The sequence below is a fragment of the Danio aesculapii genome, chromosome 4, assembly GCF_903798145.1.
Source record: "Danio aesculapii chromosome 4, fDanAes4.1, whole genome shotgun sequence".
Taxonomy (NCBI): domain Eukaryota; kingdom Metazoa; phylum Chordata; class Actinopteri; order Cypriniformes; family Danionidae; genus Danio; species Danio aesculapii.
The window spans coordinates 9,276,076-9,301,983 of record NC_079438.1 but is presented as its reverse complement, the minus strand read 5'-3'; the positions used below and the strand labels follow the sequence as shown (position 1 = coordinate 9,301,983).

At 40.2% G+C, this 25,908-nt stretch overlaps 1 long non-coding RNA gene and 16 other non-coding genes across 17 annotated transcripts; 13 read left to right on the top strand and 4 right to left on the bottom strand.

Annotated features, from left to right (window-relative positions):
- Positions 1–1,895: 1,895 nt before the first annotated feature.
- Positions 1,896–2,014, bottom strand: LOC130223707 (5S ribosomal RNA). Its single transcript, XR_008836827.1, has one exon. It is a non-coding gene; the product is annotated as a 5S ribosomal RNA (ribosomal RNA).
- Positions 2,015–3,447: 1,433 nt separating this feature from the next.
- trnai-aau (transfer RNA isoleucine (anticodon AAU)) lies at positions 3,448–3,521 on the top strand. Its single transcript has one exon. It is a non-coding gene; the product is annotated as a tRNA-Ile (tRNA).
- Positions 3,522–3,609: 88 nt separating this feature from the next.
- On the top strand, positions 3,610–3,682 carry trnaf-gaa (transfer RNA phenylalanine (anticodon GAA)). The gene has a single exon. It is a non-coding gene; the product is annotated as a tRNA-Phe (tRNA).
- A 1,644-nt stretch (positions 3,683–5,326) lies between these two features.
- On the top strand, positions 5,327–5,398 carry trnaq-cug (transfer RNA glutamine (anticodon CUG)). The gene has a single exon. It is a non-coding gene; the product is annotated as a tRNA-Gln (tRNA).
- Positions 5,399–5,507: 109 nt separating this feature from the next.
- trnai-aau (transfer RNA isoleucine (anticodon AAU)) lies at positions 5,508–5,581 on the top strand. Its single transcript has one exon. It is a non-coding gene; the product is annotated as a tRNA-Ile (tRNA).
- Positions 5,582–5,669: 88 nt separating this feature from the next.
- Positions 5,670–5,742, top strand: trnaf-gaa (transfer RNA phenylalanine (anticodon GAA)). Its single transcript has one exon. It is a non-coding gene; the product is annotated as a tRNA-Phe (tRNA).
- An 879-nt stretch (positions 5,743–6,621) lies between these two features.
- On the top strand, positions 6,622–6,693 carry trnaq-cug (transfer RNA glutamine (anticodon CUG)). Its single transcript has one exon. It is a non-coding gene; the product is annotated as a tRNA-Gln (tRNA).
- A 109-nt stretch (positions 6,694–6,802) lies between these two features.
- Positions 6,803–6,876, top strand: trnai-aau (transfer RNA isoleucine (anticodon AAU)). Its single transcript has one exon. It is a non-coding gene; the product is annotated as a tRNA-Ile (tRNA).
- An 88-nt stretch (positions 6,877–6,964) lies between these two features.
- Positions 6,965–7,037, top strand: trnaf-gaa (transfer RNA phenylalanine (anticodon GAA)). Its single transcript has one exon. It is a non-coding gene; the product is annotated as a tRNA-Phe (tRNA).
- Positions 7,038–7,902: 865 nt separating this feature from the next.
- trnaq-cug (transfer RNA glutamine (anticodon CUG)) lies at positions 7,903–7,974 on the top strand. The gene has a single exon. It is a non-coding gene; the product is annotated as a tRNA-Gln (tRNA).
- Positions 7,975–8,083: 109 nt separating this feature from the next.
- Positions 8,084–8,157, top strand: trnai-aau (transfer RNA isoleucine (anticodon AAU)). The gene has a single exon. It is a non-coding gene; the product is annotated as a tRNA-Ile (tRNA).
- A 5,028-nt stretch (positions 8,158–13,185) lies between these two features.
- Positions 13,186–14,607, bottom strand: LOC130222262 (uncharacterized). The gene is made up of 3 exons (XR_008836392.1): positions 14,537–14,607; positions 13,623–13,899; positions 13,186–13,353 (listed from the first exon to the last, which is right to left on the bottom strand). It is a non-coding gene; the product is annotated as an uncharacterized LOC130222262 (long non-coding RNA).
- Positions 14,608–22,885: 8,278 nt separating this feature from the next.
- On the bottom strand, positions 22,886–22,957 carry trnap-ugg (transfer RNA proline (anticodon UGG)). The gene has a single exon. It is a non-coding gene; the product is annotated as a tRNA-Pro (tRNA).
- Positions 22,958–23,407: 450 nt separating this feature from the next.
- trnar-ucg (transfer RNA arginine (anticodon UCG)) lies at positions 23,408–23,480 on the top strand. Its single transcript has one exon. It is a non-coding gene; the product is annotated as a tRNA-Arg (tRNA).
- Positions 23,481–24,031: 551 nt separating this feature from the next.
- On the top strand, positions 24,032–24,104 carry trnar-ucg (transfer RNA arginine (anticodon UCG)). Its single transcript has one exon. It is a non-coding gene; the product is annotated as a tRNA-Arg (tRNA).
- Positions 24,105–25,169: 1,065 nt separating this feature from the next.
- trnap-agg (transfer RNA proline (anticodon AGG)) lies at positions 25,170–25,241 on the bottom strand. The gene has a single exon. It is a non-coding gene; the product is annotated as a tRNA-Pro (tRNA).
- Positions 25,242–25,690: 449 nt separating this feature from the next.
- trnar-ucg (transfer RNA arginine (anticodon UCG)) lies at positions 25,691–25,763 on the top strand. The gene has a single exon. It is a non-coding gene; the product is annotated as a tRNA-Arg (tRNA).
- Positions 25,764–25,908: the final 145 nt, after the last annotated feature.

Sequence of the window (25,908 nt, the reverse complement as noted above, 5' to 3'; positions counted from 1 at the left end):
CTGTACTTAAGTACTAAAAGGCAGTATCTGTACTTTACTGGAGTATTGTTTGTTTCTCCTACTTCCACTTTTACTTAAGTACATATTTTCGATGAGTTTAATACTTTTACTCCGATAGATTTTTTATGAGCTGCATCGTTACTCGTTACTAGAGGTGTCAAAATGGTCGATATCGGTTCAGTAATAGATCATAACGGGTTATTACGTACTGACGTCATTTATCTCCTATGTGCGGTGTCGCAATACTATGGCGAAGGACGGAGGCGCGAGGGCGAGTGAAGGCGGCACAGCACACGAGCCGCTATTTCACTACTACAGAGATATATTGTGAGACTCAACTGTTCATCTCCTCTTGGCTGTTAAAGCAATACTTGTGAATCCAGACCTGGGCGTGTATGAGGTGCAAGTTTTCTCCACTGTGTCTATTATAGATTACCTGTGATAACCGCGTATTATACATACATAGACTGTAACCGCGGCTGTTCTTCCCGCCATCAGTGAACAACGCTTTCATTTCTAAAGCCGATAGCAGCCCTTTCTGTTGAAAAGGTGAAGACAATAACTAATCAAAGGGGTGTAAGACCTCGCCTGTCAGCGTTTAAAAAGCAGGCGGGAGAATATTTACATTAGTTTATTTGCTATAAATGCTCATGCTGTCTTCTGTGCATGAGTTTTGTTTGATACATTCAGAAAGAGTGTTTTCTTTGAGCGGGTCAAATTGAGGGTACAGTTCATATATATTACTGCTGTATTAAAGAACAAAATTTTATTACAAGTAACCATTTAACTGTCACACCAAGAAAAAAAACAATAGAATTTTTTTATTTATTGCATTTCTTAACTCCTAATGTCACTAGTTAACACAATCAATACATTTTCCCCCAACACATCCCATAATTTCTAAAATATCAGCCTCTACCAAATGGTTGAGATGTTGGTTTATGGTAAAAGTACCAGAATGAATAAATATACTATAAAAATATGAAAAATATGAAGTTTAAGACCAATTTAATTAAAACATGATCAAAATGAAACATTTTTGAATACTAAATCATAGCCATAAGCCATAAAATATTTCAGATTTTCATTTAACACACTAATATACACGTTTTCTTTTTTTTTTACAATAAAATCAAAATCAAGTGAATTAGACCGTTCGTTTACAGCGTTCACAACCAGTAAATTGTGCTCCGAAAATGGGTTTCAATAGCGTTTTGAGTGGATTATGGACTGTTTTTGTGACACACAACTTTGAAAGGTGTGTGTTGAAGCTGTTATAATCTGTCAGATCTGTGGTTCAAGCGTGAGAGAAAAACAGTATTGTAAGTCATGTTTCTTTTCATTCTGCTTAATGACGTGCCCCCAAAAAAGAGATTTAAAATAAATAAAACAATATGATGTCTTTTGACTGCTTTCTTTAATAACTACATTACACAATACTTGTACTTTTACTTTCAGTACTTGAGTAGTAAATTTTGAAATAAACTACTTGCAATACTTAAGTACAAAAAATGTTGAATACTTTAGTACTTCCACTTAAGTATGGTGCTTAAAGAGCACTTTTACTTCTACTCAAGTCACTTTTTGATAGAGTACTTGTACTTTTACTTAAGTCTGGGTCTCTAGTACTTTATACATCTCTGCTAACCAGGCCCAACCCTGCTTTGCTTCCGAGTTCAGATGAGATCAGGCATTGCCAGGGTGGTATGGCCGTAAGCGAGAGCAGCTGTCAAGAGTTGGCTATTTAAAAATAGGCGCAGCACCAGGAGCCGCTCAGCTTGCCTTGACTCAGCACCGACAGAAACAATGCCTTTGGGCACTCAATAGTTTACCTCTTTTTTTTTCTTTTTAAAATTGATTCATTTTTTTTTTTTGGCAAATGAAGGAATTCAAAAAGCTTACAGCACCTGGTATTCCCAGGCGGTCTCCCATCCAAGTACTAACCAGGCCCAACCCTGCTTTGCTTCCGAGTTCAGATGAGATCAGGCATTGCCAGGGTGGTATGGCCGTAAGCGAGAGCAGCCGTCAAGAGTTGGCTATTTAAAAATAGGCGCAGCACCAGGAGCCGATGAGATCAGGCATGCTTTTTTTTTTCTTTTTTCTTTTTTTTTATTACAAATAATTTTCAAATACAATAAAACAATACATTGAGTGACTTTTCAAACATCAAAAATAAAATAAAAAAATAATTATATAAAATACATTCATTTGTATTTGTCCCACATCCAGGTAACACCATTAGTCGTCAAATTGCCTAGAATGGCGTGCTTTTCTTTGAAGGTCCTACCTAGTAATGCTCCAGTAAATGTGTGAGGAGCCCTGCATGCTGAATGACGAGTTACTTAGAAATCAATGCACATTGGCTCCGCCTTGGATGGACCTTCTGCTACTTTCCTGCAAGACCAGTTTTTTAATTCATCCTCTTCATCTCGGGCAGCAGCTCTACACCATCTTGAGGTTCCATAGTGTAATGGATAGCACTCTGCATCCAGCGATCTAAGTTCAAATATAGGTGGGACCTGTTTTTTTTTTCCAGCACCGCACAAAAAAAGCTAAAATAGCATTCTATTCCCTTAAAGGTCAGAGAATAACAGTTACTATGGGTTTTCTAGGACCCTCAAGTCCAGCTGCTTCACCCTCAAGTCCACCTGCTTCCATTTGACGAAAACGCTATCTTTCTCCCAGGTGGTCACATCGCTTCTGGTGATGATATATATTTAGTGCTTTGATTTCCCACTGCGGACGCGCCATCGAATAAAAGTAAACTGTGACTTGATAGGGCTTCTGAAGGATTGCAATGATTAGTACTACACAGAACCGGCAAAGCTGACGTAAGGAAATTCGCTCTAAACCCTCCAGGTGCAACCAGCTTTGCAATAAAAGCCACTGTGATAGGCATGAAAACACAAGTGGAGAATGCGGGCTAAGCGAGCGCTCTATCATTTGAGCTAATTCCCCTTTTCACAATCAAAATTGAACATTTTAGACGTGGTCGAAAAAGAAAAAATAAGATCACATCTGTTCTGGCTTCTTTGCCCTGCCTGCCATTTAGTCGTCAAATTGCCTAGAATGGCGTGCTTTTCTTTTGAAGGCCCTACCTAGTCCTGCTCCAGTAAATGTGTGAGGAGCCCTGCATGCCGAATGACGAGTTACTCAGAAATCAATGCACATTGGCCTTGCCTTGGATGGACTTTCTGCTACTTTCCTGCAAGGCCATTTTTTTAATTCATCATCTTCATGTTGGGCAGCAGCTCTATATCATCTTAAGGTTCCATGGTGTAATGGTTAGCACTCTGGACGCTGAATCCAGTGATCCGAGTACAAATCTCGGTGGGACCTGTTTTTATTTTGCCAGCACCGCACAAAAAAAGTTAAAAAGCATCCTGTTCCCTTGAAGGCCAAAGAATGACACTAACTCTGGGTTTTCCAGCACACTGGTAAGAAAACGGCCGGTTAGCTCAGTTGGTTAGAGCGTGGTGCTAATAACGCCAAGGTCGCGGGTTCGATACCCGTACTGGCCAAGTTTTTACTCTCTTATGCCTCAGATGCACTTAAGGGCTTAGCTTGGTCTCACAGACATCCCTGCTGCAGGAAAGCTGTGTCATGGCAGCCGAAATAGCTCAGTTGGGAGAGCGTTAGACTGAAGATCTAAAGATCCCTGGTTCGATCCCGGGTTTCGGCAATGCAATGCAATGTTGTTGTTCTGTTTTGGGCACAGGGTCAGTTGAATGAAAGTCACCCAAAAAGCCTAGCCGTTTCACCCTTAAGTCCACCTGCTTCCACTTGACCAAAACGCTATCATTCTCCCAGGCGGTCACATCGCTTCTGGTGATGATTCCTATGGCCTAATCGACAGCACTCTGCTATATATTAAGTGCTTTGATTTCCCACTGCGGACGCGCCATTGAATAAAAGAAAACTGTGACTTGATAGGGCTTCTGAAGGATTGCAATGATTAATACTATACAGAACCGGCAAAGCTGACGTAAGGAAATTCGCTCTAAACCCTCCAGGTGCAACCAGCATTGCAATAAAAGCCAGTGTGAAAGGCATGAAAACAGAAGTGGATAATGCGGGCATCGATCCAGCTACCTCTCTCATGCATGCTAAGCGACCGTTCTACCATTTAAGCTAATTCCCCTTTTCACAATCAAAATTGAACATTTTACATGTGGTCGAAAAAGAAAAAATAAGATCACATCTGTTCTGTAGTGGCTTCTTTGCCCTGCCTGCCATTTAGTCGTCAAATTGCCTAGAATGGCGTGCTTTTCTTTTGAAGGCCCTACCTAGTAATGCTCCAGTAAATGTGTGAGGAGCCCTGCATGCCGAATGACAAGTTACTCAGAAATCAATGCACATTGGCCTTGCCTTGGATGGACATTCTGCTACTTTCCTGCAAGGCCAGTTTTTTAATTCATCATCTTCATCTCGGGCAGCAGCTCTACACCATCTTGAGGTTCCATAATGTAATGGATAGCACTCTGCATCCAGCGATCTAAATTCAAATCTAGATGGGACCTGTTTTTTTTTTTTTGCCAGCACCGCACAAAAAAGCTAAAATAGCATTCTATTCCCTTGAAGGCCAGAGAATAACAGTTACTATGGGTTTTCTAGGACCCTCAAGTCCAGCTGCTTCACCCTCAAGTCCACCTGCTTCCATTTGACCAAAACGCTATCTTTCTCCCAGGTGGTCACATCGCTTCTGGTGATGATTCCTATGGGCTAATCGACAGCACTCTGCTATATATTTAGTGCTTTCATTTCTCACTGCAGATGCGCCATCGAATAAAAGAAAACTGTGACTTGATAGGGCTTCTGACGGATTGCAATGATTAGTACTACACAGAACCGGCAAGGTGACGTAAGGAAATTCGCTCTAAACCCTCCAGGTGCAACCAGCTTTGCAATAAAAGCCACTGTGAAAGGCATGAAAACACAAGTGGAGAATGCGGACATCGATCCAGCTACATCTCTCATGCATGCTAAGCGACCGTTCTACCATTTAAGCTAATTCCCCTTTTCACAATCAAAATTGTACATTTTAGACGTGGTCGAAAAAGAAAAAATAAGATCACATCTGTTCTGGCTTCTTTGCCCTGCCTGCCATTTAGTCGTCAAATTGCCTAGAATGGCGTGCTTTTCTTTTGAAGGCCCTACCTAGTCCTGCTCCAGTAAATGTGTGAGAAGCCCTGCATGCCGAATGACAAGTTACTCAGAAATCAATGCACATTGGCCTTGCCTTGGATGGACCTTCTGCTACTTTCCTGCAAGGCCATTTTTTTAATTCATCATCTTCATGTCGGTCAGCAGCTCTATATCATGTTAAGGTTCCATGGTGTAATGGTTAGCACTCTGGACTCTGAATCCAGTGATCCGAGCTCAAATCTCGGTGGGACCTGTTTTTATTTTGCCAGCACCGCACAAAAAAAGTTAAAATAACATCCTGTTCCCTTGAAGGCCAAAGAATGACACTAACTCTGGGTTTACCAGCACACTGGTAAGAAAAAGGCCGGTTAGCTCAGTTGGCTAGAGTGTGGTGCTAATAACGCCAAGGCCGCGGGTTCGATACCCGTACTGGCCAAATTTTTACTCTCTTATGCCTCAGATGCACTTAAGGGCTCAGCTTGGTCTCACAGACATCCCTGCTGCAGGAAAGCTGTGTCATGGCAGCCGAAATAGCTCAGTTGGGAGAGCGTTAGACTGAAGATCTAAAGGTCCCTGGTTCGATCCCGGGTTTCGGCAAAGCAATGTTGTTGTTCTGTTTTTGGGCACAGGGTCAGTAGAATGAAAGTCACCCAAAAAGCCTAGCCGCTTCACCCTTAAGTCCACCTGCTTCCATTTGACCAAAACGCTATCTTTCTCCCAGGTGGTCACATCGCTTCTGGTGATGATTCCTATGGCCTAATCGACAGCACTCTGCTATGTGAAGTTTCATAAACTAATTTCGAGAGGAGCATGTGATATGATTGAGCACGTCTGGCCACTCATCTGTAATCAGTAATAATCCAATCAGAGTGATCCTAGTTTACTATAAATGAATAATTTTCTCCCTAATGTTTTATCTTCGTTTGGAAGAATGCTTCCCGCTACAAACGCTCCAGCATTTAACCTAGGCTTCAGCATTGTTTAAACCTTTCAACGTGGAAGACCAAACAAACAAACAAACAAACAAACAGAAACAACAACAATTCCAGCCAGAACCCCGCTCTCCGCAAAATCTCAGCCGCTGCCTCGCCAGCTATCAAGCCTGAATTACAGCAAGACGCCAGCCCACCAGCTCTTCCTACTTCTACTCCTACTGCACCACTCAACGCAATCAAAATTGTACATTTTAGACGTGGTCAAAAAAGAAAAAATAAGATCACATCTGTTCTGTGGTGGCTTCTTTGCCCTGCCTGCCATTTAGTCGTCAAATTGCCTAGAATGGCGTGCTTTTCTTTTGAAGGCCCTACCTAGTCCTGCTCCAGTAAATGTGTGAGGAGCCCTGCTTGCCGAATGACGAGTTACTTAGAAATCAATGCACATTGGCCTTGCCTTGGATGGACCTTCTGCTACTTTCCTGCAAGGCCATTTTTTTAATTCATCATCTTCATGTCGGTCAGCAGCTCTATATCATCTTAAGGTTCCATGGTGTAATGGTTAGCACTCTGGACTCTGAATCCAGTGATCCGAGTTCAAATCTCGGTGGGACCTGTTTTTATTTTGCCAGCACCGCACAAAAAAAGTTAAAATAACATCCTGTTCCCTTGAAGGCCAAAGAATGACACTAACTCTGGGTTTACCAGCACACTGGTAAGAAAAAGGCTGGTTAGCTCAGTTGGCTAGAGTGTGGTGCTAATAACGCCAAGGTCGTGGGTTCGATACCCGTACTGGCCAAATTTTTACTCTGTTATGCCTCAGATGCACTTAAGGGCTCAGCTTGGTCTCACAGACATCCCTGCTGCAGGAAAGCTGTGTCATGGCAGCCGAAATAGCTCAGTTGGGAGAGCGTTAGACTGAAGATCTAAAGGTCCCTGGTTCAATCCCGGGTTTCGGCAAAGCAATGTTGTTGTTCTGTTTTTGGGCACAGGGTCAGTAGAATGAAAGTCACCCCAAAAGCCTAGCCGCTTCACCCTTAAGTCCACCTGCTTCCATTTGACCAAAACGCTATCTTTCTCCCAGGTGGTCACATCGCTTCTGGTGATGATTCCTATGGCCTAATCGACAGCACTCTGCTATCTGAAGTTTCATAAACTAATTTCGAGAGGAGCATGTGATATGATTGAGCACGTCTGGCCACTCATCTGTAATCAGTAATAATCCAATCAGAGTGATCCTAGTTTACTATAAATGAATAATTTTCTCCCTAATGTTTTATCTTCGTTTGGAAGAATGCTTCCCGCTACAAACGCTCCAGCATTTAACCTAGGCTTCAGCATTGTTTAAACCTTTCAACGTGGAAGACCAAACAAACAAACAAACAGCAACAACAACAACTCCAGCCAGAACCCCGCTCTCCGCAAAATCTCAGCCGCTGCCTCGCCAGCTATCAAGCCTGAATTACAGCAAGACGCCAGCCCACCAGCTCTTCCTACTTCTACTCCTACTGCACCACTCAACGCAATCAAAATTGTACATTTTAGACGTGGTCGAAAAAGAAAAAATAAGATCACATCTGTTCGGCTTCTTTGCCCTGCCTGCCATTTAGTCGTCAAATTGCCTAGAATGGCGTGCTTTTCTTTTGAAGGCCCTACCTAGTCCTGCTCCAGTAAATGTGTGAGGAGCCCTGCTTGCCGAATGACGAGTTACTTAGAAATCAATGCACATTGGCCTTGCCTTGGATGGACCTTCTGCTACTTTCCTGCAAGGCCATTTTTTTAATTCATCATCTTCATGTCGGTCAGCAGCTCTATATCATCTTAAGGTTCCATGGTGTAATGGTTAGCACTCTGGATTCTGAATCCAGTGATCCGAGTTCAAATCTCGGTGGGACCTGTTTTTATTTTGCCAGCACCGCACAAAAAAAGTTAAAATAGCAACCTGTTCCCTTGAAGGCCAAAGAATGACACTAACTCTGGGTTTACCAGCACACTGGTAAGAAAAAGGCCGGTTAGCTCAGTTGGCTAGAGCGTGGTGCTAATAACGCCAAGGTCGCAGGTTCGATACCCGTACTGGCCAAATTTTTACTCTCTTATGCCTCAGATGCACTTAAGAGCTCAGCTTGGTCTCACAGACATCCCTGCTGCAGGAAAGCTGTGTCATGGCACTCGAAATAGCTAAGTTGGGAGAGCGTTAGACTGAAGATCTAAAGGTCCCTGGTTCGATCCCGGGTTTCGGCAATGTTGTTGTTCTGTTTTTGGGCACAGGGTCAGTAGAATGAAAGTCACCCAAAAAGCCTAGCCGCTTCACCCTTAAGTCCACCTGCTTCCGTTTGACCAAAACGCTATCTTTCTCCCAGGTGGTCACATCGCTTCTGGTGATGATTCCTATGGCCTAATCGACAGCACTCTGCTATGTGAAGTTTCATAAACTAATTTCGAGAGGAGCACGTGATATGATTGAGCACGTCTGGCCACTCATCTGTAATCAGTAATAATCCAATCAGAGTGATCCTAGTTTACTATAAATGAATTATTTTCTCCCTAATGTTTTATCTTCGTTTGGAAGAATGCTTCCCGCTACAAACGCTCCAGCATTTAACCTAGGCTTCAGCATTGTTTAAACCTTTCAACGTGGAAGACCAAACAAACAAACAAACAGCAACAACAACAACTCCAGCCAGAACCCCGCTCTCCCCAAAATATCAGCCGCTGCCTCGCCAGCTATCAAGCCTGAATTACAGCAAGACGCCAGCCCACCAGCTCTTCCTACTTCTACTCCTACTGCCCCACTCAACGCAAGCCACACCTTCCATTAAACTCAAGACGCCGGTGATCCAAGCCATTTCTATGAAGCCTGACTCTCACTGATATCCTAGAGGTCCACTTTCGGTAACGTACATGCTTTAAGCGGAAGCTTTCGCTACATAACTACACTCTAACAAAGACTAAACATTTTATAAAAGTTTCGAAAGACGAGACCAGCGTGAATCAAATGATTTCAATAAAGAACTCACCTCTCAACCTCCCACCTGTCCACAGATCCATAACTTTCTGACTGCAGAAGTAATTCGATTGCAACTGACCAAGCAATCTTTTCCACAAACATTAGTCCACAACATACTCATATGTTGATAAACGTCCATGGAAGGATGCACTGTTTTCAGTCAAACCAGCTGCTGGAGCGCGTGCAGCAGAATAGTCTTTCAAGCACAAACACTATAGCGATTTTGCTTGACAAAATGACGGATACTCCAAGGAGCCAATAGCCAAAAGGAGAAATGTCACCATCCAATGAGCTTTCCAAACTTTAGATGACCCCGCCTTATCTCTTGACAGTTTCATGAATGGACTGAGTGCTAAGACTTTGTGAATGAATCCGGCCAGATACGCTCGAGATTTTTCAATCACGTTAAGATTCCGAACGTGATGATATTTATCTTGGACTTAGTAAAAGCCCATGACAAACAGTACATTCACACAGTTCCAAGTGGTGACATCGTTTTTTGAAGTTAAAGGTTTGATGTTGGCAGTTGATTATTTACATTTTATTTATATATATAAAAATAAAAAATAAATAAATAAAATAAAAAAAAATTAATAATAACCCCTCTGCCACATCTAATCTGATAGCCAAGGAACCAACGAAAAGAGTATTACCCAGCCAGTTAAAAACATTCAACACAAAGCATTGAAGCTCTTTTGCAACATGCCAATAGCTACTCTTATATCAATACACATGAGTGCCATAGTCATGCTTATAATGGCAAGTCAGTGGGATGAGAAACAGCGAAGAAACAACTTCCTGCTTGACTGCTACGAACAAAGAGGACATTTCTGGCAGTAGAATAACGTTTCATCCACTGACTGTTAGATACATTTTGCTTTTAAACAAACTACTATATCACTAAGGGGTTAAACTCCACTTCACCATACTATCACCTCACCTGCTCTTCAAGAGGTACTTCCAGGACCACCAGCCAAGACTCGGCCCATATCCTCAGCTCTCCATCCATCTGCCACCCTGCAGAGGGACGAATGTCCACTTCTACAACCCTTGCTTATTGTGACATCTAAGCTATTGTAACATGTATTAACAAAGGCGCTTCCATTCACAGTTGCCCACGCTCTTGCGAAGTGACCTTGCATGAATATCAGCTAAAACATTTAATTATGTCTGCTGTACATGTACCATGTCGTGACCATTTAATCTCTAATTATTTCTTGTTTTCTCATTTTAGAGGTCATGGCTACCAGCTCCAGAAACTACCCTTATTCAACCCATCACACTCTACATCCATTTCCAAATGTATTCACACTCTTCGCAAAGATGTATTTCCCCTCATACAGCCCACACACCTTGGGCCATATTCACACTAGCCCCTTTTGCCTCATACAGCCCACACACCTAAGGCCATATTCACACTAGCCCTTTTTGCCTCATACAGCCCACACACTTGAGGCCATATTCACACTAGCCCCTTTTTGGTTTTTGAAAAGTCTGAATTAACATAATTTCAATCCCACATTCCATCCCATCATAGCTGATCTAACTAGGCAGGAGGAGGAAGCTCTGCCTTTCTTTATTAATAAGCCCCCCCCCCCCTTCCTCCTCCTGCCTAGTTGATCTAACTAGGCAGGAGGAGGAAGCTCTGCCTTTCTTTATTAATAAGCCCCCCCCCCCACACACACACACACACACGCACACATACACCCATTTCAAACACTATTAGCTTTCTTACACCTCAAGAGAACAATACCACATCACGAAAGCCCAGCTGATCCTCTCCAACTGACCTCCACCCTCATGCATTTCTAGCCCTCTTCCCCTCTTTTTTTCCTTTAATTTCCCTCCAAACTCAAACTATCCCATACTTCCATTTACTCTTTTCACCACAGCTCTGACCTGTCAATTGATGTAGCAGCAATGCTCTAAACAAGTCATATACACTTACACTTCAAATACCACTATCGTCACACTCACAACCCCCCCCCACCCCAGAGACGCTCAGCTGAGCTACCCCCCCCCCCCATAGCGCAACTGCAGTGACATTCTAACTGACCCCTTATTCACTCACCTCTACATATCACTAACAACAGTATTTTCATACAGAATGCATAACATGAAGCGGAAACCAACTGATCCGCTATACGACCGAACATGCAACCCAGTACATTCACCAATTAGCATGCATGCTCTAGCAAGCTCCTCTTACACTCACTTCAATCCACTATGACCTCTCACCCCCCCCCCCCCCCCCACCCCAGGACCTCAGCTGATTTTTTCTTACAGGAACATGCAACTATACAATACTGACTACCCACTGCATCTTTTGCAACAGCAGAGATGCTTCATGTTACATTCGCCCATAGCACCACTGCACTGGCATTCTAGCTGAGCCCCTCCGTTACTTCATCTCTACATATCGTTACTGACAATATTTAGCACTCATAATGCTCCAGTGGTGACTACCACTGCACCTCTGCAACAGCAGAGACGATCCGCCGAGCCTTATTTTCCCTCTGCCTTCCCCCTAAGTAAATATTTTGTGAGATAAATATCGCCAGTATTTCTGGTTGAAAAGTGGTTATAGGTCTTTAAACGTATTGAAAGAGTCTTAAAGGTATTTAAAGGTGTTGAATTACACTTTCTGATTCCTGTATATACTCTGTTTCAGAATATGAGCAGCCAACACAGAAGCCCAAAGGGCTTTACAACAACAGATCCAGACCCTGGGAAGGTGGTCATCCAATGCCTTAAAGACATGCATACGTCTTCGCCAAAGGCACCTCAAAGAAGCCCAGATGTACAGTGCAGAAGCTGGTTCGAGGATGTACTGTCAAAATAGCATTGACCTTTGTCAAGGCTGTTCGTTTTCCTACTGAATTTGAAAGAGCAGTTGACAGCAATGACACCATGTATTTACAATAATTGTGAACACTCTGGGTCTGTTAGTGAACAAATCAGAACATATTATTGTAAATAAAGATGAGTCAAGTTTCTAAAAGAGTGACAAAATTGTTAAAAATTGAGAAGTTAAAATTGGCTTTAATGTATTTGACAGCTCATTTTTGTATGTCACATGAACTCTTGTTGTCTCGTAGTCATTTGCATAAGATGTTTATAACATTGTGTTTGTAGGTTTAGGATAAAACTACTGTGAAAACTTGTAGCCTAAGACTTTTTAATGAAATCTAAGGTAGTACTTAAAGGGAAACTGCAAGTGTATCCTGTACAAAACATTGTAATAAATTAGCAATTAAAACTTGTGCTTGTGTATGTAGTTTAAATTTCTTCTTTAAAAGATTGAAAATAAGTGTACAGTATGCATGAATATGAATAAGTATATGCATAGGGCTCCACTTATGACAAAATAAAAACATTCTTTTTGTACGTTTTAACATCATAAAAATCTATAAGACATTAGCCATATGTAGGTCATATATAACATATATGATTGGCAATACATTAATAGTATGCATTTTGTATATGTGGTTTTTGCACCATATATGTCCCTTGTATAATTCAGTTGAAACATATAAGAACCACATGCCTTTTTAATGAACCTTTTCCATATGGGTTGGCTGGCATGAGCTCATTCTGAAGATACAGAGGGTAGGCAAATATCTCCCCCCTGTACATATTTAGGGCTTTCAATAGGAACCCATTGTGACACACTGCAACCTCCATCCCTTCTTCATCCAGTTTGGAAGCCCTCCTTGATGTTATCTTATGTCCCTTGCTGCTGTCCACATGTGCCTTTTCCCTGTGTCTATAAAACATAATACACAAAACCATCAAATGAAACTCATGTTGTGAATATATTGCATTTATTTTCTCAAATTAAATAAAATCAAGGTTGGGCTTCTACTGTATAGTTGTTTTTGTGACAACTTATTGCTCAGGTTATGACTGAAACGTACAGTTCTCACTGCTTTTAGAATGGTATCAACAAATCTAGACACAGCGCTGTCTTCAGCCACAAAGAGCCCCTCGAAAAAGCAGGAGCCTTAGAGCTGAGAAAGAAAGAAAAACAAAATATGCAATAAATCTGTAAAATATGTAAAACACATGACTAAAGTGATTAAGAATAAACCTCGTCTCTCGGCGAAAGCGATAAAGTTTTTTGTTTCCATCTGCTGAAACAGCCAACATTTCTGGCATGCAGGCTGGGCAGGTGAACGGTGCCCTACAGCAGAGCTGGTCTTCCTCTAATGAAGCATATGGATAATCTAAGAAGCTGCACTGTAGTGTATCGCCGTTAATTTGTCCAGTCTGGAAGAGATGTCAAATTAGTTAAATACAACATGTGATGTCTTTCTATGGAAATAAATGTTATATTATGCTAAAACAAACCTGTATTTCTTAAAAGTTTCTTTTTTTATCACAATTTACTTAATAGCAAACGAATTTAAAAGTGCTCATGCTATAATTCTTCCATTAAAATTACAGGAAAGCAGATTTAATGGTTGCCTATAAGCATAAAAAACAGGCACACTCTATCTCTATTTAAGTCACCAAAAAAGGAGTGCGGTGCACCTCACATTTTCAGATCTACAGGATTTGTTTTGTCTGGTAACAGTCTTACTCCTCCTCCAATCTTAGTGCGATGCTCCAGCAGCTTTGCGAAGGCTTGCCTGGAGAATCCTGGAGAGATGACTTTGAGTTCCTGAAAGGAGCTCAGGAGGTCCAGAGTATAAAATGTTGAACTGGTCACTGAGCCAGGCCAATATCCACTCCTAGGTAGGTCTTTCAAGTCAGGGGTCCACTGATGCTGGCATGTTTGGCAAATATATATTGGCAGATGCAAGTCAAAACGCCCTAGGAACTATATCAGTTTTTTAGATTAGATTAGATTAGATTCAACTTTATTGTCATTACACATGTACAAGTACAAGGCAACGAAATGCAGTTTAGGTCTAACCAGCAGTGCAATAGCAGCAAGTGCAGGATACAGGTATAAGTTATAAAGTGCAGTTATAGAAAAACTATGGTGATATTTACAGATGGATGTACTATCAACATTATATACAGGTTGTATTAGCTATGAACAGATTTACAATAAATGAATATATGTACAGGATGCTATTAATAGCAGAAGTGTGCAGATAGATAAACATAATTACAAATGTCCATGTGCAGTGGGTATGTACAGTTCAAATAAATGAATCAGTGCAATGAATATGTTTTTATATTAATAAATACACTTTTACCACATACTTGTATAATTTTACAATTCTGCACATTGTGAATGGTTGGGAGTAACACAAGTTCTTATACTCCCAGTTTACATTGACATTACACATTGTTTAAGTTTGTCTCGCTAAATTACAAACAATCGTGCTACAACAACAATACCATCACAAATGCAATACCAGAGATATATACAGTATATATACATATATATGTGTGTGTGTGTGTGTGTTACCATTGATGGTAATTAAAATCACTGCTTTACCTGGAACCACAGTGAAGTTTGTGCCTTCACAGGAACATTGTGCCACCTTCACATTTGGCAATATGCAAGCTGGTAAAAAGTGACCAAAATATTATTTTAGACATTATATAACTTACTGCAGACGCACATGGACAGCCAAATAGGGGTGTTTGTGAGAGCATACCTTGCTCATGGATGCAATATCCAATTATCCATCTTCCCCTTTGACAACATTTGAGGTTGGAGGAATGGCTTCCAAAAATCCATGAACAACACATTCTCTGTTGTAGAGTGGCTGTTTTTTGTGATGCAGTACATCACAGTCTCCTCAGAACCACTCCACAGGAAGACACTCTTTGCACCTAATGAAAACAAAACAAAAAAGAATCTAAGATATTACATTTTTTTAGATGTTAGTTTTATAGGACCGCATAGTAGCTCAGTGTTTAGCACTTGAATGACGAATCAAGAAAATTCATATACACATGGTCCACAATTTATCATTGGTCAAATTATCATGCGGTCGTCCGTTTATTCCCAGTTCAACATGAATGAAAACCAGCCTAATAACAGCAGGCTCGTGGCAAAGACAACACAAAGGATGACCAACGGCCTCTTTTTCAATAAGGCATTTGAGGTTGTATGGTCTTGCTTCTTTCCAGCGCTCTGATGCTTTCTGTTGCCGAAAAGACTAAGAATCTGCAGAGCTTCTTTGAGGCTCAGCAGAAGGATATGATATTAAAATGTCAGAAAGTCTCTCCATATTTTTTTCTGTACACAAAATAGAAGAAATTTAATCGAGCATCAATTCAAAGTCAAATGATCTTAAATCACAAAACAGTGTTCTTAAACCATCTAATGCGCTGCCAGTTTAGTCTAAGGAGTTTTTCTTTCATTTGAATAGATTACATATTTACATCTTTTTGATTTACCAAATTGCTCTTCAGGATTTAGTTTTGCTGAGGGTACAGTAAGTGGAATCTCCACACTTGATGACACTGAGCACTCAACAAAGATGGGGGGTGTGACTGTAAAACATTACATAGAAAAATAACCTGTTATTGTAGGATATCCCTGCATTCATGTGCTGTCTCTTAACTCAAACAATTTATAAAATCATACATTTCAGATACATACTGTGCAATGTATTTTACTTTAGTATAGAAAACACTACTGAAAGGTTTTTTTTTTGCTTTTAAATACTTTTTACAATTGGAATGTTGAGATATAACCTGTTGCTGAAGTATGACGCCGTCCTCCTTGCCTCCCCCTTGGCTTGCCACGACCCATGTTCCTTTTAGAGCCCTGTGGAGCGTCTTGTACAGAGCATGGATGTTTCCTCTCCACAGCTGCTGTCTGTGTTGCAGTGAATATTTCTGATTTAATTTTTCCAAATGAAATTAGCTCATTTGCCCATGTCAATAAGCATTTTAAGATGTTAAATGTGTCATGCAATGTATATGGATGTAATCTTCTGCATTCTACATTCATTTATTTACCTACCCTGGCTTCAGCTAGAATGTGGTCCAGCTTCATTTCAAGAGCCATTCGTCTTCCCTCTTGGTAGTGAGGGTCCTGCAAGTCAACCTTATGTTTTGTGGACGTTGCAACACAAACAGATACAGAAAGATAGACAAACAGCCAGATGGACAATTATAACAGACACAAACAGTGATAGATAGATAGATAGATAGATAGATAGATAGATAGATAGATAGATAGATAGATAGATAGATAGATAGATAGATAGATAGATAGATAGATAGATAGATAGATAGATAGATGTTGGCTCTTAAAAGTGCTTTTGGGTTTGTTAAATGTTTGTGTTTGTACATGTGTGTTGTGACAGGAGACTCGTTCGAGAAAAACTGCAAGGAGAGCAGAACATATTAATTACTATTATTATTATTATTATTACATGTTAAAAGGCAGAAAACATGGGCCTAAGGTTCCTGATCTCACATGTAAAGGAAATTATTAGGAATTACTAGGAAGCATAACTGGTCATTTATTTATTTCATACTTTGAATCTCTGTACCTTTACGTTTTTTATGTATTAAACATTACTGACTAATAATGTCCAACGTTACGCCTGTTGATATTAACGCTATGTATTGATTATAGCCAAACTCTGAAGACTTAAGGCCAAATGCATCGATGTACAGTGTTGAAATTATTTTAAATTAATAGTAATGATGGCCATGATTGAAATGTTTTGTTTTTTACATTTTTGGACTGAAAGTAGTATGTCTTGGATTTTATTTACTTAATAGAGCTAGCTTGTACTTAAGTAGCTAAGTTAACCAAGTTTAGCATGTTTCACAAGCCTATATTTTATTTAACTTTTGTCTTTGATAAGATTTTAACCTATAATCGGGTTTTGATTTTTGCTCTAAAATGTACATGTAGGTTTAATGCTTGCAAAGAGAAAGGCATAAATGTAAACATTTCAACACAATCTCATGGCAATTCGTAACTTTTTGATTTAGTGGCTAATTCGTATGAATTCGTACGATCTAATTTGTATGATTTAGTACGATTTGCTCATCCCCCAATGACGATTGGGTTTAGGGGTGGGGTTAGGTGCCACGCCTCCTTTTTAAAATCATACAATTTCGTACGACTGAACGACTGGACTGTACGAATTAGCCACTAAACAGACAAAAACGTAAAATACTTACGTTTTCTTGTGAGATCAGGCTGAACATTTAGACATTATGCAATAATTATGAGTCGTGACTTACCTGAATGGAGCTCTGAGCGCAATGATGAGATGAATTAATGCGCGGAATGACCCATGAGGCGGAGGATGATGGGTAATGCTCATAAAAACACAGAATGTAATCTTTCCCTCCGATTTTTATCAGAGAATAAGGCAGCATATGTATATATATTTTTTTTATTATGTAAAAAATGTGTGTGTCCAAAATTACTGCTGTTTTGGTTTTACCGGGTGGATCTTAAAAAAATTACCGCAATTACAGGAAAAAAGCAATAAAGTAATAAAACAGCTAAAAAAACAGCGTCTGGTACCCTATGGCAATAGAATAAATAAATAAAATACTGTATACCCTGTGGCAAAAATAAAATAAATAAACAATAAATAATCAATACAGCATCTGCTATCCTATGGAAAAAATGAAATAAAATAAAAAAATAATAAAATACTGCGTCTGGTACCGTGTCAATAACAATAATCAAAATACTGCGTCTGCTACCCTGTGGCTATAATAATATTTAATAAAAATTATTTTTAAAAAGCGCAGCATCGGGTACCCTATGACAAAATAAATTGTGCTAGAGACACGAAAATGATTTCCCATTGAAATACATTGGATGGAAATTCTTGCAGGGTGACATGAAAAAAGAAGAGAAATTCGTGCCCATGAACACGAATCAATAGATTAAATTTCGTGACTATTTCACGAACTGCCATGAGACTGGGTTGGAGCTCATGTGTGATTTTGCGGCTAAATATACATCATTATATTAAAGGGCACTTATGGTGAAAAATCTACTTTTCAAGCTGTTTGGACAGAAATGTGTGTAAGTGTAGTGTATAAACTGTCATATCGGGCTGAAATAAACACACGCAGTCCTTTTTTTTCAAATTTAACAACATAAAAACGGTGGACCAATTGGAACTGTTTTCAGATCGACCGCAACTTTAGGTAGGAGTGCGGTCCCCGCCCACCAATATTGATTGACAGCTGTGCGCATTAACATGTCCCGGTAGTCACGTGTATAATCATATCATCAAGAATGGACGTGCACAAAGTAGCCGGGAATAAAAGGTCTGTTCAGTTCGCTAGAGTCATCAATCATCATCAAACGTGATCAAGAGTGAGTTTTACAAGTTTAACATGTTTTAAAATAGAGCACGAGTGTAATGAATTATAGCGATTCACTTCAGATTCACTTCATCAGCACAGCTGCGTGTCAGAACAATTATAAAGGAAGACGCTTTAATCGTGGTTTGTGGACGTTAAATCAGGTTTATTTTGTACATTAATATAGGAGATATCCATACAGCAGTGGAGATTACCAGTATCATGTCACATATGCGTGCAAAACGAGTGCAAAGCTTAACGCGCTCTCTCTCTCTCTATGCTATGTGTGTGTGTATGTCTACGCTACATCTGTGTGTGTGTATGTGTGTGTGTGTGTGCGCTTTGTGTTTGTGTCCTTGCTGTGTGTGTGCGTGAACTTTGTAATGACATTGTGTGTGACTCATTGTTGCAAATCCACAAAAAAAATGCATCAAATACTGATTGTTAAAGTTCTTACTGTAGTATTTCTCACACACGTTATGTGAGATCTGCTTCCTGAGGCAGCCGAGGGCGGCTATTGCTGACAGGCACGTGGGAACGGTGGGCGGGGAGGACTAGCCTTAAAGGGCCAGTACAAAAAAACAGCAAAACCTTTTTTCCAGCTATAATATAGACACTTCAAACAGCTATAATAAATAATCTGATGGTTGTTTTGAGCTGAAACTTTACAGACACATTCTGGGGACATAAAAGACATATTAAATATGAAAAAAGGGGTAACCTATGTGCCCTTTAATGGAATATCATACATATTACAAGGTATTTTGCCAAAAAATGACAGGTAAGCAAATTTAATTATTTTTTTGGGCTAGAGATGGGTTACACATAGCCGGACTAGATTGGGTCTATTTTTCACAGAGAAACTGAAACTACGATCTGGTCTATACTTTCACCTAGCCGGTGAAATGACGGCTATTGCTTGCTGGGCTGTAATCATTGATTTTCACAGTAGCAAAAACAAATACTTTAGAAGTCAATGGTTACTGGTTTTCAGCATTCTTCAAAAAAATATTCTTTAGTGTTCAACAGAAGATTTGAACAGGTTTGAAATAAAGAGCGAGTAAACGAGACAGAATTTTCATTATTCATTTGAGTGAAACTGATTTACTTACCCATCACTGCTGTGCTCCAATTTGGCAGATCCAAGCACTGAGGATGACAGAGGTGCAGGGACAACAGGTCCCAATCCTCGACTTTAGTCTGAAGTGTGAAGAGAACACAATCAATGTCTCACTTTGGAGGGACATAGCCCTACTGGAGCTTTTCAAAGGAGATGAGATTGAGCCCTCTCACATGAGAGTTCACATCTGGGAGAGTGGGAAGGGTAAATAAACTCTTCAACTTACACCACAGCAAAGGTAAAAAAAAAAAATATGAAGCAAGACATTTAGTAATATAATAACTTCATATTACTCCTGCATTTTCCAAAAATGTATTACATTCATTAAAATGAATACATGAAATTAATATAATAAATTTGCAAGAGTTGTGTAACACGGTACCAACCAGCAGCACTATTTTAGGTTTTTAAGAGAGCAAAACCATATGAAACAAAAGTTGAACTTTACTTGAGCACTTCTGTTTTTACTGAAACCAAGGTTTAAGACTTGACTTGGAAGCATGCAAGTTTAAAAAAAGACATACATGACCAAAAGTTTATACCATTCGAACAGTAGTTGTCAAATAGTAGTCATAAGGCAAGTATTTTTTTTTTTTTATCAATTTAAGTTAAAATATACATGGATGGTTCACCCAAAAACTAAAATGTATTTATTATTTATTAACCCTGTAGTGGTTATAAACCTTTATGAGTTTCTGGTTCCACTTTATATTAGGTGGCTCAAACTACTATGTGCTTTGAAATACATTTGTTATAATGTACTTATTGTGTAAATACATATTTTTTTTGTACTTATGATAAAATACCTACATGTAATTACATTGTTGTCCATCTCTTACACCTACCTATACCACCAATCCTGTCCCTAGCCCAACCCGTATCTCACCTCAAGAGCACCACAGGTGTTCTGCAAATACATTATGAACACAGTAATTACATTGTATTTACTTTTTGATGCAAGAAGCAAGTAATAGTAGTTAAGGCCAGCTAATATAAAGTGGGACCAAGAATAAAGTAAGAATTAAAGACATTAAAAATTTTTGAAAGCTAAAGTTGATCATTTGCTATTAAAAATTAAAGTAAGATCATTTGATAATACATTTATATTAGTCAACTTGAACAAAGTGCTGATGCAGGCATCACTACAATAATAATTAATGATTTTTTACATTTATATAGCGCTTTTTTGGACACTCAAAGCGCCAGTGGGCAAATTTGGGTGAACCTATTTGGTAGTTTTGTGATTCTATCATTTTACAGTTGATTTAAAAATATATCTTAAAGGGCACCTATGGTATAAAATCTACTTTTCAAGCTGTTTGGACAGCCATATGTGCATGTATGGTGTATAGACCGTCATATTGGGGTGATATAAGCACACCCAGTGCTTTTTTTCAATTTAACAACATAAAAAACGGTGGACCAATTGGAGCTGTTTTCAAATCTACCGCTACCTGACGTAGGAGAGCGGTCCCCCCGCCCACCAATATTGATTGACAGGCGCGTCATCATATCCTCAGTTTGTTGATTCACGTCCGCCATTTTCAGCGTGAGTCGAAGCGATATCACTAAAGGAACACCCTAGCTCTATTTTTAGATGCAAGGCTCATTGGGCTCAACACAAGAGCAATATTCTCCACATTATCGCTCTAATCGGAATTATTGGTTGTATCTTTAGGTAGGTTTGCAAACATGTGTACTTCTCATTGAGTCTACCTTATACTTCAGCCGTTTGCATTTCTCGCGATCCCAGAAGCTCCCTGTGATCTTAACTAGCATGCGTTTTAGAATTCTAAACATAGGTTTCTATCAGGGTACACTCAAGTCGACGGCTGGGCGCCTCGGACCACTGCAGACTTGAATTGCCGTTGTGTGTACCCTGATAGAAACCTAGGTTTAGAATTAAAAAATGCGTGGCGCGATGATTCGGGACACTTCATATTTCTGCCGCGCCACAGAGAGTGTCTGGTGTGCCGTGTCGTGGCTTCGAGCGGCGCATCCGGTGCCTCAGTCAAAGTTAATTCAGTGTGCGTGGTTATAAGTCTCGGTGTACAAGCTCGGCACTTGAAACTAGCACACAGTTGGCTGTAAAACTGTACAAAGACACGTATGATTTTGTACTTTCTGCTTGGTCTGTGTCCGAGTCGTACATGTACGACTGATTGCTGAACCTCTCACTCCTGCTCCTTCTCTGTCTGCCTGTCAGACTCTGTTGCAAACATAGAGCGGGTGAGCTCATGGCCCCGCCCCTTGTTACGTTGGCGGGAAGCCGAAACTAATTTACATGTAAAGCAACACACCCATAAATCAGCTAACTGTGGACACGCCCCCAACATGACACTTTTTAACACATTATAATAAAAAATCTGAATTGTGTTTTAAACTGAACCTAAACTGGCACACTCAGAAGAACCATAATATTAATATTAAATCATAAAAAAGAGGTAAACTATGTGCCCTTTAAAGTAAAATAACTGTCTACTGAAAGTTAGGTTAAATGCAACAAAAAGTTAATTGAACACTCTTAGATTGTACCTAACCCTAATTTTATATTTGATTAAAGTTCATGTTAAAATATCTTGCGTTGCTACTTATAGGCATCTGAATGTTTACTCAAAGTCTATTCATAAACAGGATAACAACTACATGCAGACAATAACAACAAACATCTTGGTGGTCAATGTTCTGAAAACTTGTTGAGGATTTGTTGCATATCTACTGATACACTGTTGAACATCTAGAACCTAAATTGGTGACACTTATCTTACCGAAAGTTTAATAAATGTTTACATGCTGTAGACATTGTATTGATTGCCTAAGAACATTTAAAAGACAATCTACAGATACTACCCAGATGAAAGTAAACAGATAAGAACTTGAAAAGTAACTTATGGTCAGCAGACTATCTAAAGGGGGACCATTAAAATAAAGTGTTACCCGGCTCCTTTTCGTTGACATCTTGTTGAAGGCATACAAAAAATCTATGACAAATGATTGGCGAAAAGGCCCAGTGGCGTGGATGAAACACGGTAGCTGTGAAAACCTTCTTGAGATGTGTTTGCATGCCATTACCTTCCTGCATTGCCATGCATATTACCTGGTATGACTAAAAGGGTAACGAGATACCTAACGCGAAAGGCCATTTTGAATCCTGCATGGTGCCTACAGAGAAGAGACTGTGTACAAAGACAAAAATGGTGCTTACATATAAAGCTGGTGGGTTGTTCAAGATCCATAAACAAATCTAACAACCGAATCATTGCTGCTCTTTTTTTTGTCTGTATAATTGTACATGTTAGACTGATTTAGATCAGAAGTCCACTAAATGTTCATTAACTAATGTCAAAGCAAAAGCTGCTACAATAAACATAGAAACACCATGGATAGCACAGCTCCGCCTCTTTTTCGATGACAGGCGTAGGGCTCGTCCGGGATTTGAACCCGGGACCTCTCGCACCCAAAGCGAGAATCATACCCCTAGACCAACGAGCCCTGTAGAAGCAGTCTGCAGTGCCACAAAAAATTCTGTGAGACCGATCCACTCTACTCTTTGTTCATGTTGTTTTTGTTCCGTGTGTCAGCAACTCCCTTGAGGCATATTACAGTTCACAGGCAGTATAAAACAGCCCAGTGGCCTAATGGATAGGGCACCAGCCTTCGAAGCTGGGGATTGTGGGTTTAAAGTACCAACTGGGTTGTCTTTGATGCAGTTCCTTTTAAGTTGACTGTGCAAGACAATCCAGTGTTACCTTTAAAAAGCTAGATTCATACCCCTAGGTCAAACAGACATGACAATGGAAAACTCCTCAGAGAAGCTGTTTTGTCATTAGGTGTACACACCAGATCGTCTGAATGCAATATGGCATAGGGATCCTAAAGTACTGTTTTCTGAGTTACAAGAACTTCCTGAGCCATACATCAGATATGTCAAAGGCTAGTGTTGACCCAGTGGCCTAATGGATAAGGCATCAGCCTTCGAAGCTGGGGATTGTGGGTTCAAGTCCCATCTGGGTTGTCTTTGTTGGGTTAAATTTAAGTTGTTTGAAACAATTCCGACTTGTTTTCTCAAAACTTAGGCGTGATGATCTGAGGACAATAGTTAGCTTCGAATTCTCAGACTTGCTGCACACTTCAAATTAGATTCATCCAATCTTGCTTGAATCTCACTGTCACGTTACAAAGCTAAAAGGTTCTGCTGAGCTTTGGTAATGGAGATCTTGACTTCAAGTACCCCGTGGCTTTCAACTAATGGTCTCATGTTAGGTGGATGATGATGAAATGCAAACAAGAAAATAGCTGCAGAAAGGTTGTGATTGCAAGTTAATGAGAGTGGCCTTGTCTGGAATTTGAAACTCAAGACCAGTCACACCATACGCGAGAACCATACCCCATGACCAATGAGACCCGAATGTGGATGATTGCACAAAGAAAATGTTTGTCCATTAGTTGCACACATCTTATTTGACGGAATGCAAACTGGCATCGAGATCCTAAAGTGCAGTTTTCCATGCGTTGGCATCTTGTTGAAGGCATACAAAAAAATCCATGACAAATGATTGGCAAAATGGCCCAGTGGCCTAATGGATAAGGCATCAGCCTTCGAAGCTGGGGATTGTGGGTTCAAGTCCCATCTGGGTTGTCTTTGTTGGGTTAAATTTAAGTTGTTTGAAACAATTCCGACTTGTTTTCTCAAAACTTAGGCGTGATGATCTGAGGACAATAGTTAGCTTCGAATTCTCAGACTTGCTGCACACTTTAAATTAGATTCATCCAATCTTGCTTGAATCTCACTGTCACGTTACAAAGCTAAAAGGTTCTGCTGAGCTTTGGTAATGGAGATCTTGACTTCAAGTACCCCGTGGCTTTCAACTAATGGTCTCATGTTAGGTGGATGATGATGAAATGCAAACAAGAAAATAGCTGCAGAAAGGTTGTGATTGCAAGTTAATGAGAGTGGCCTTGTCTGGAATTTGAAACTCAAGACCAGTCACACCATACGCGAGAACCATACCCCATGACCAATGAGACCCGAATGTGGATGATTGCACAAAGAAAATGTTTGTCCATTAGTTGCACACATCTTATTTGACGGAATGCAAACTGGCATCGAGATCCTAAAGTGCAGTTTTCTATGCGTTGGCATCTTGTTGAAGGCATACAAAAAATCCATGACAAATGATTGGCGAAATGCCCAGTGGCCTAATGGATAAAGCATCAGCCTCCGGGGCTTGGGATTGTTGGTTCAAGTCCCATCTGGGTTGTCTTTGAAGGTCTCACTTCAATTTGGGAGCAATGTTTGGTGGAAGAACCACGGTAGCTGTGAAAACCTTCTTGAGATGTGTTTGCATGCCATTACCTTCCTGCATTGCCATGCATATTACCTGGTATGACTAAAAGGGTAACGAGATACCTAACGTGAAAGGCCATTTTGAATCCTGCATAGTGCCTACAGAGAAGAGACTGTGTACAAAGACAAAAATGGTGCTTACATATAAAGCTGGTGGGTTGTTCAAGATCCATAAACAAATCTAACAACCGAATCATTGCTGCTCCTTTTTTTGTCTGTATAATTGTACATGTTAGACTGATTTAGATCAGAAGTCCACTTAATGTTCATTAACTAATGTCAAAGCAAAAGCTGCTACAATTAACATAGAAACACCATAGATAGCTCAGTTCCACCTCTTTTTCGACGACAGGCGTAGGGCTCGTCCGGGATTTGAACCCGGGACCTCTCGCACCCTAAGCGAGAATCATACCCCTAGACCAACGAGCCCTGTAAAAGCAATCTGCAGTACCACAAAAAATTCTGTGAGACCGATCCACTCTACTCTTTGTTCATGTTGTTTTTGTTACGTGTGTCAGCAACTCCCTGGAGGCATATTACAGTTCACAGGCAATAAAAACAGCCCAGTGGCCTAATGGATAGGGCACCAGCCTTCGAAGCTGGGGATTGTGGGTTTAAAGTACCAACTGGGTTGTCTTTGATGCAGTTCCTTTTAAGTTGACTGTGCAAGACAATCCAGTGTTACCTTTAAAAAGCTAGGTTCATACCCCTAGGTCAAACAGACATGACAACGGAAAACTCCTCAGAGAAGCTGTTTTGTCATTAGGTGTACACACCAGATCGTCTGAATGCAATATGGCATAGGGATCCTAAAGTACTGTTTTCTGAGTTACAAGAACTTCCTGAGCCATACATCAGATATGTCAAAGGCTAGTGTTGACCCAGTGGCCTAATGGATAAGGCATCAGCCTTCGAAGCTGGGGATTGTGGGTTCAAGTCCCATCTGGGTTGTCTTTGTTGGGTTAAATTTGAAGAGACTGTGTACAAAGACAAAAATGGTGCTTACATATAAAGCTGGTGGGTTGTTCAAGATCCATAAACAAATCTAACAACCGAACCATTGCTGCTCCTTTTTTTGTCTGTATAATTGTACATG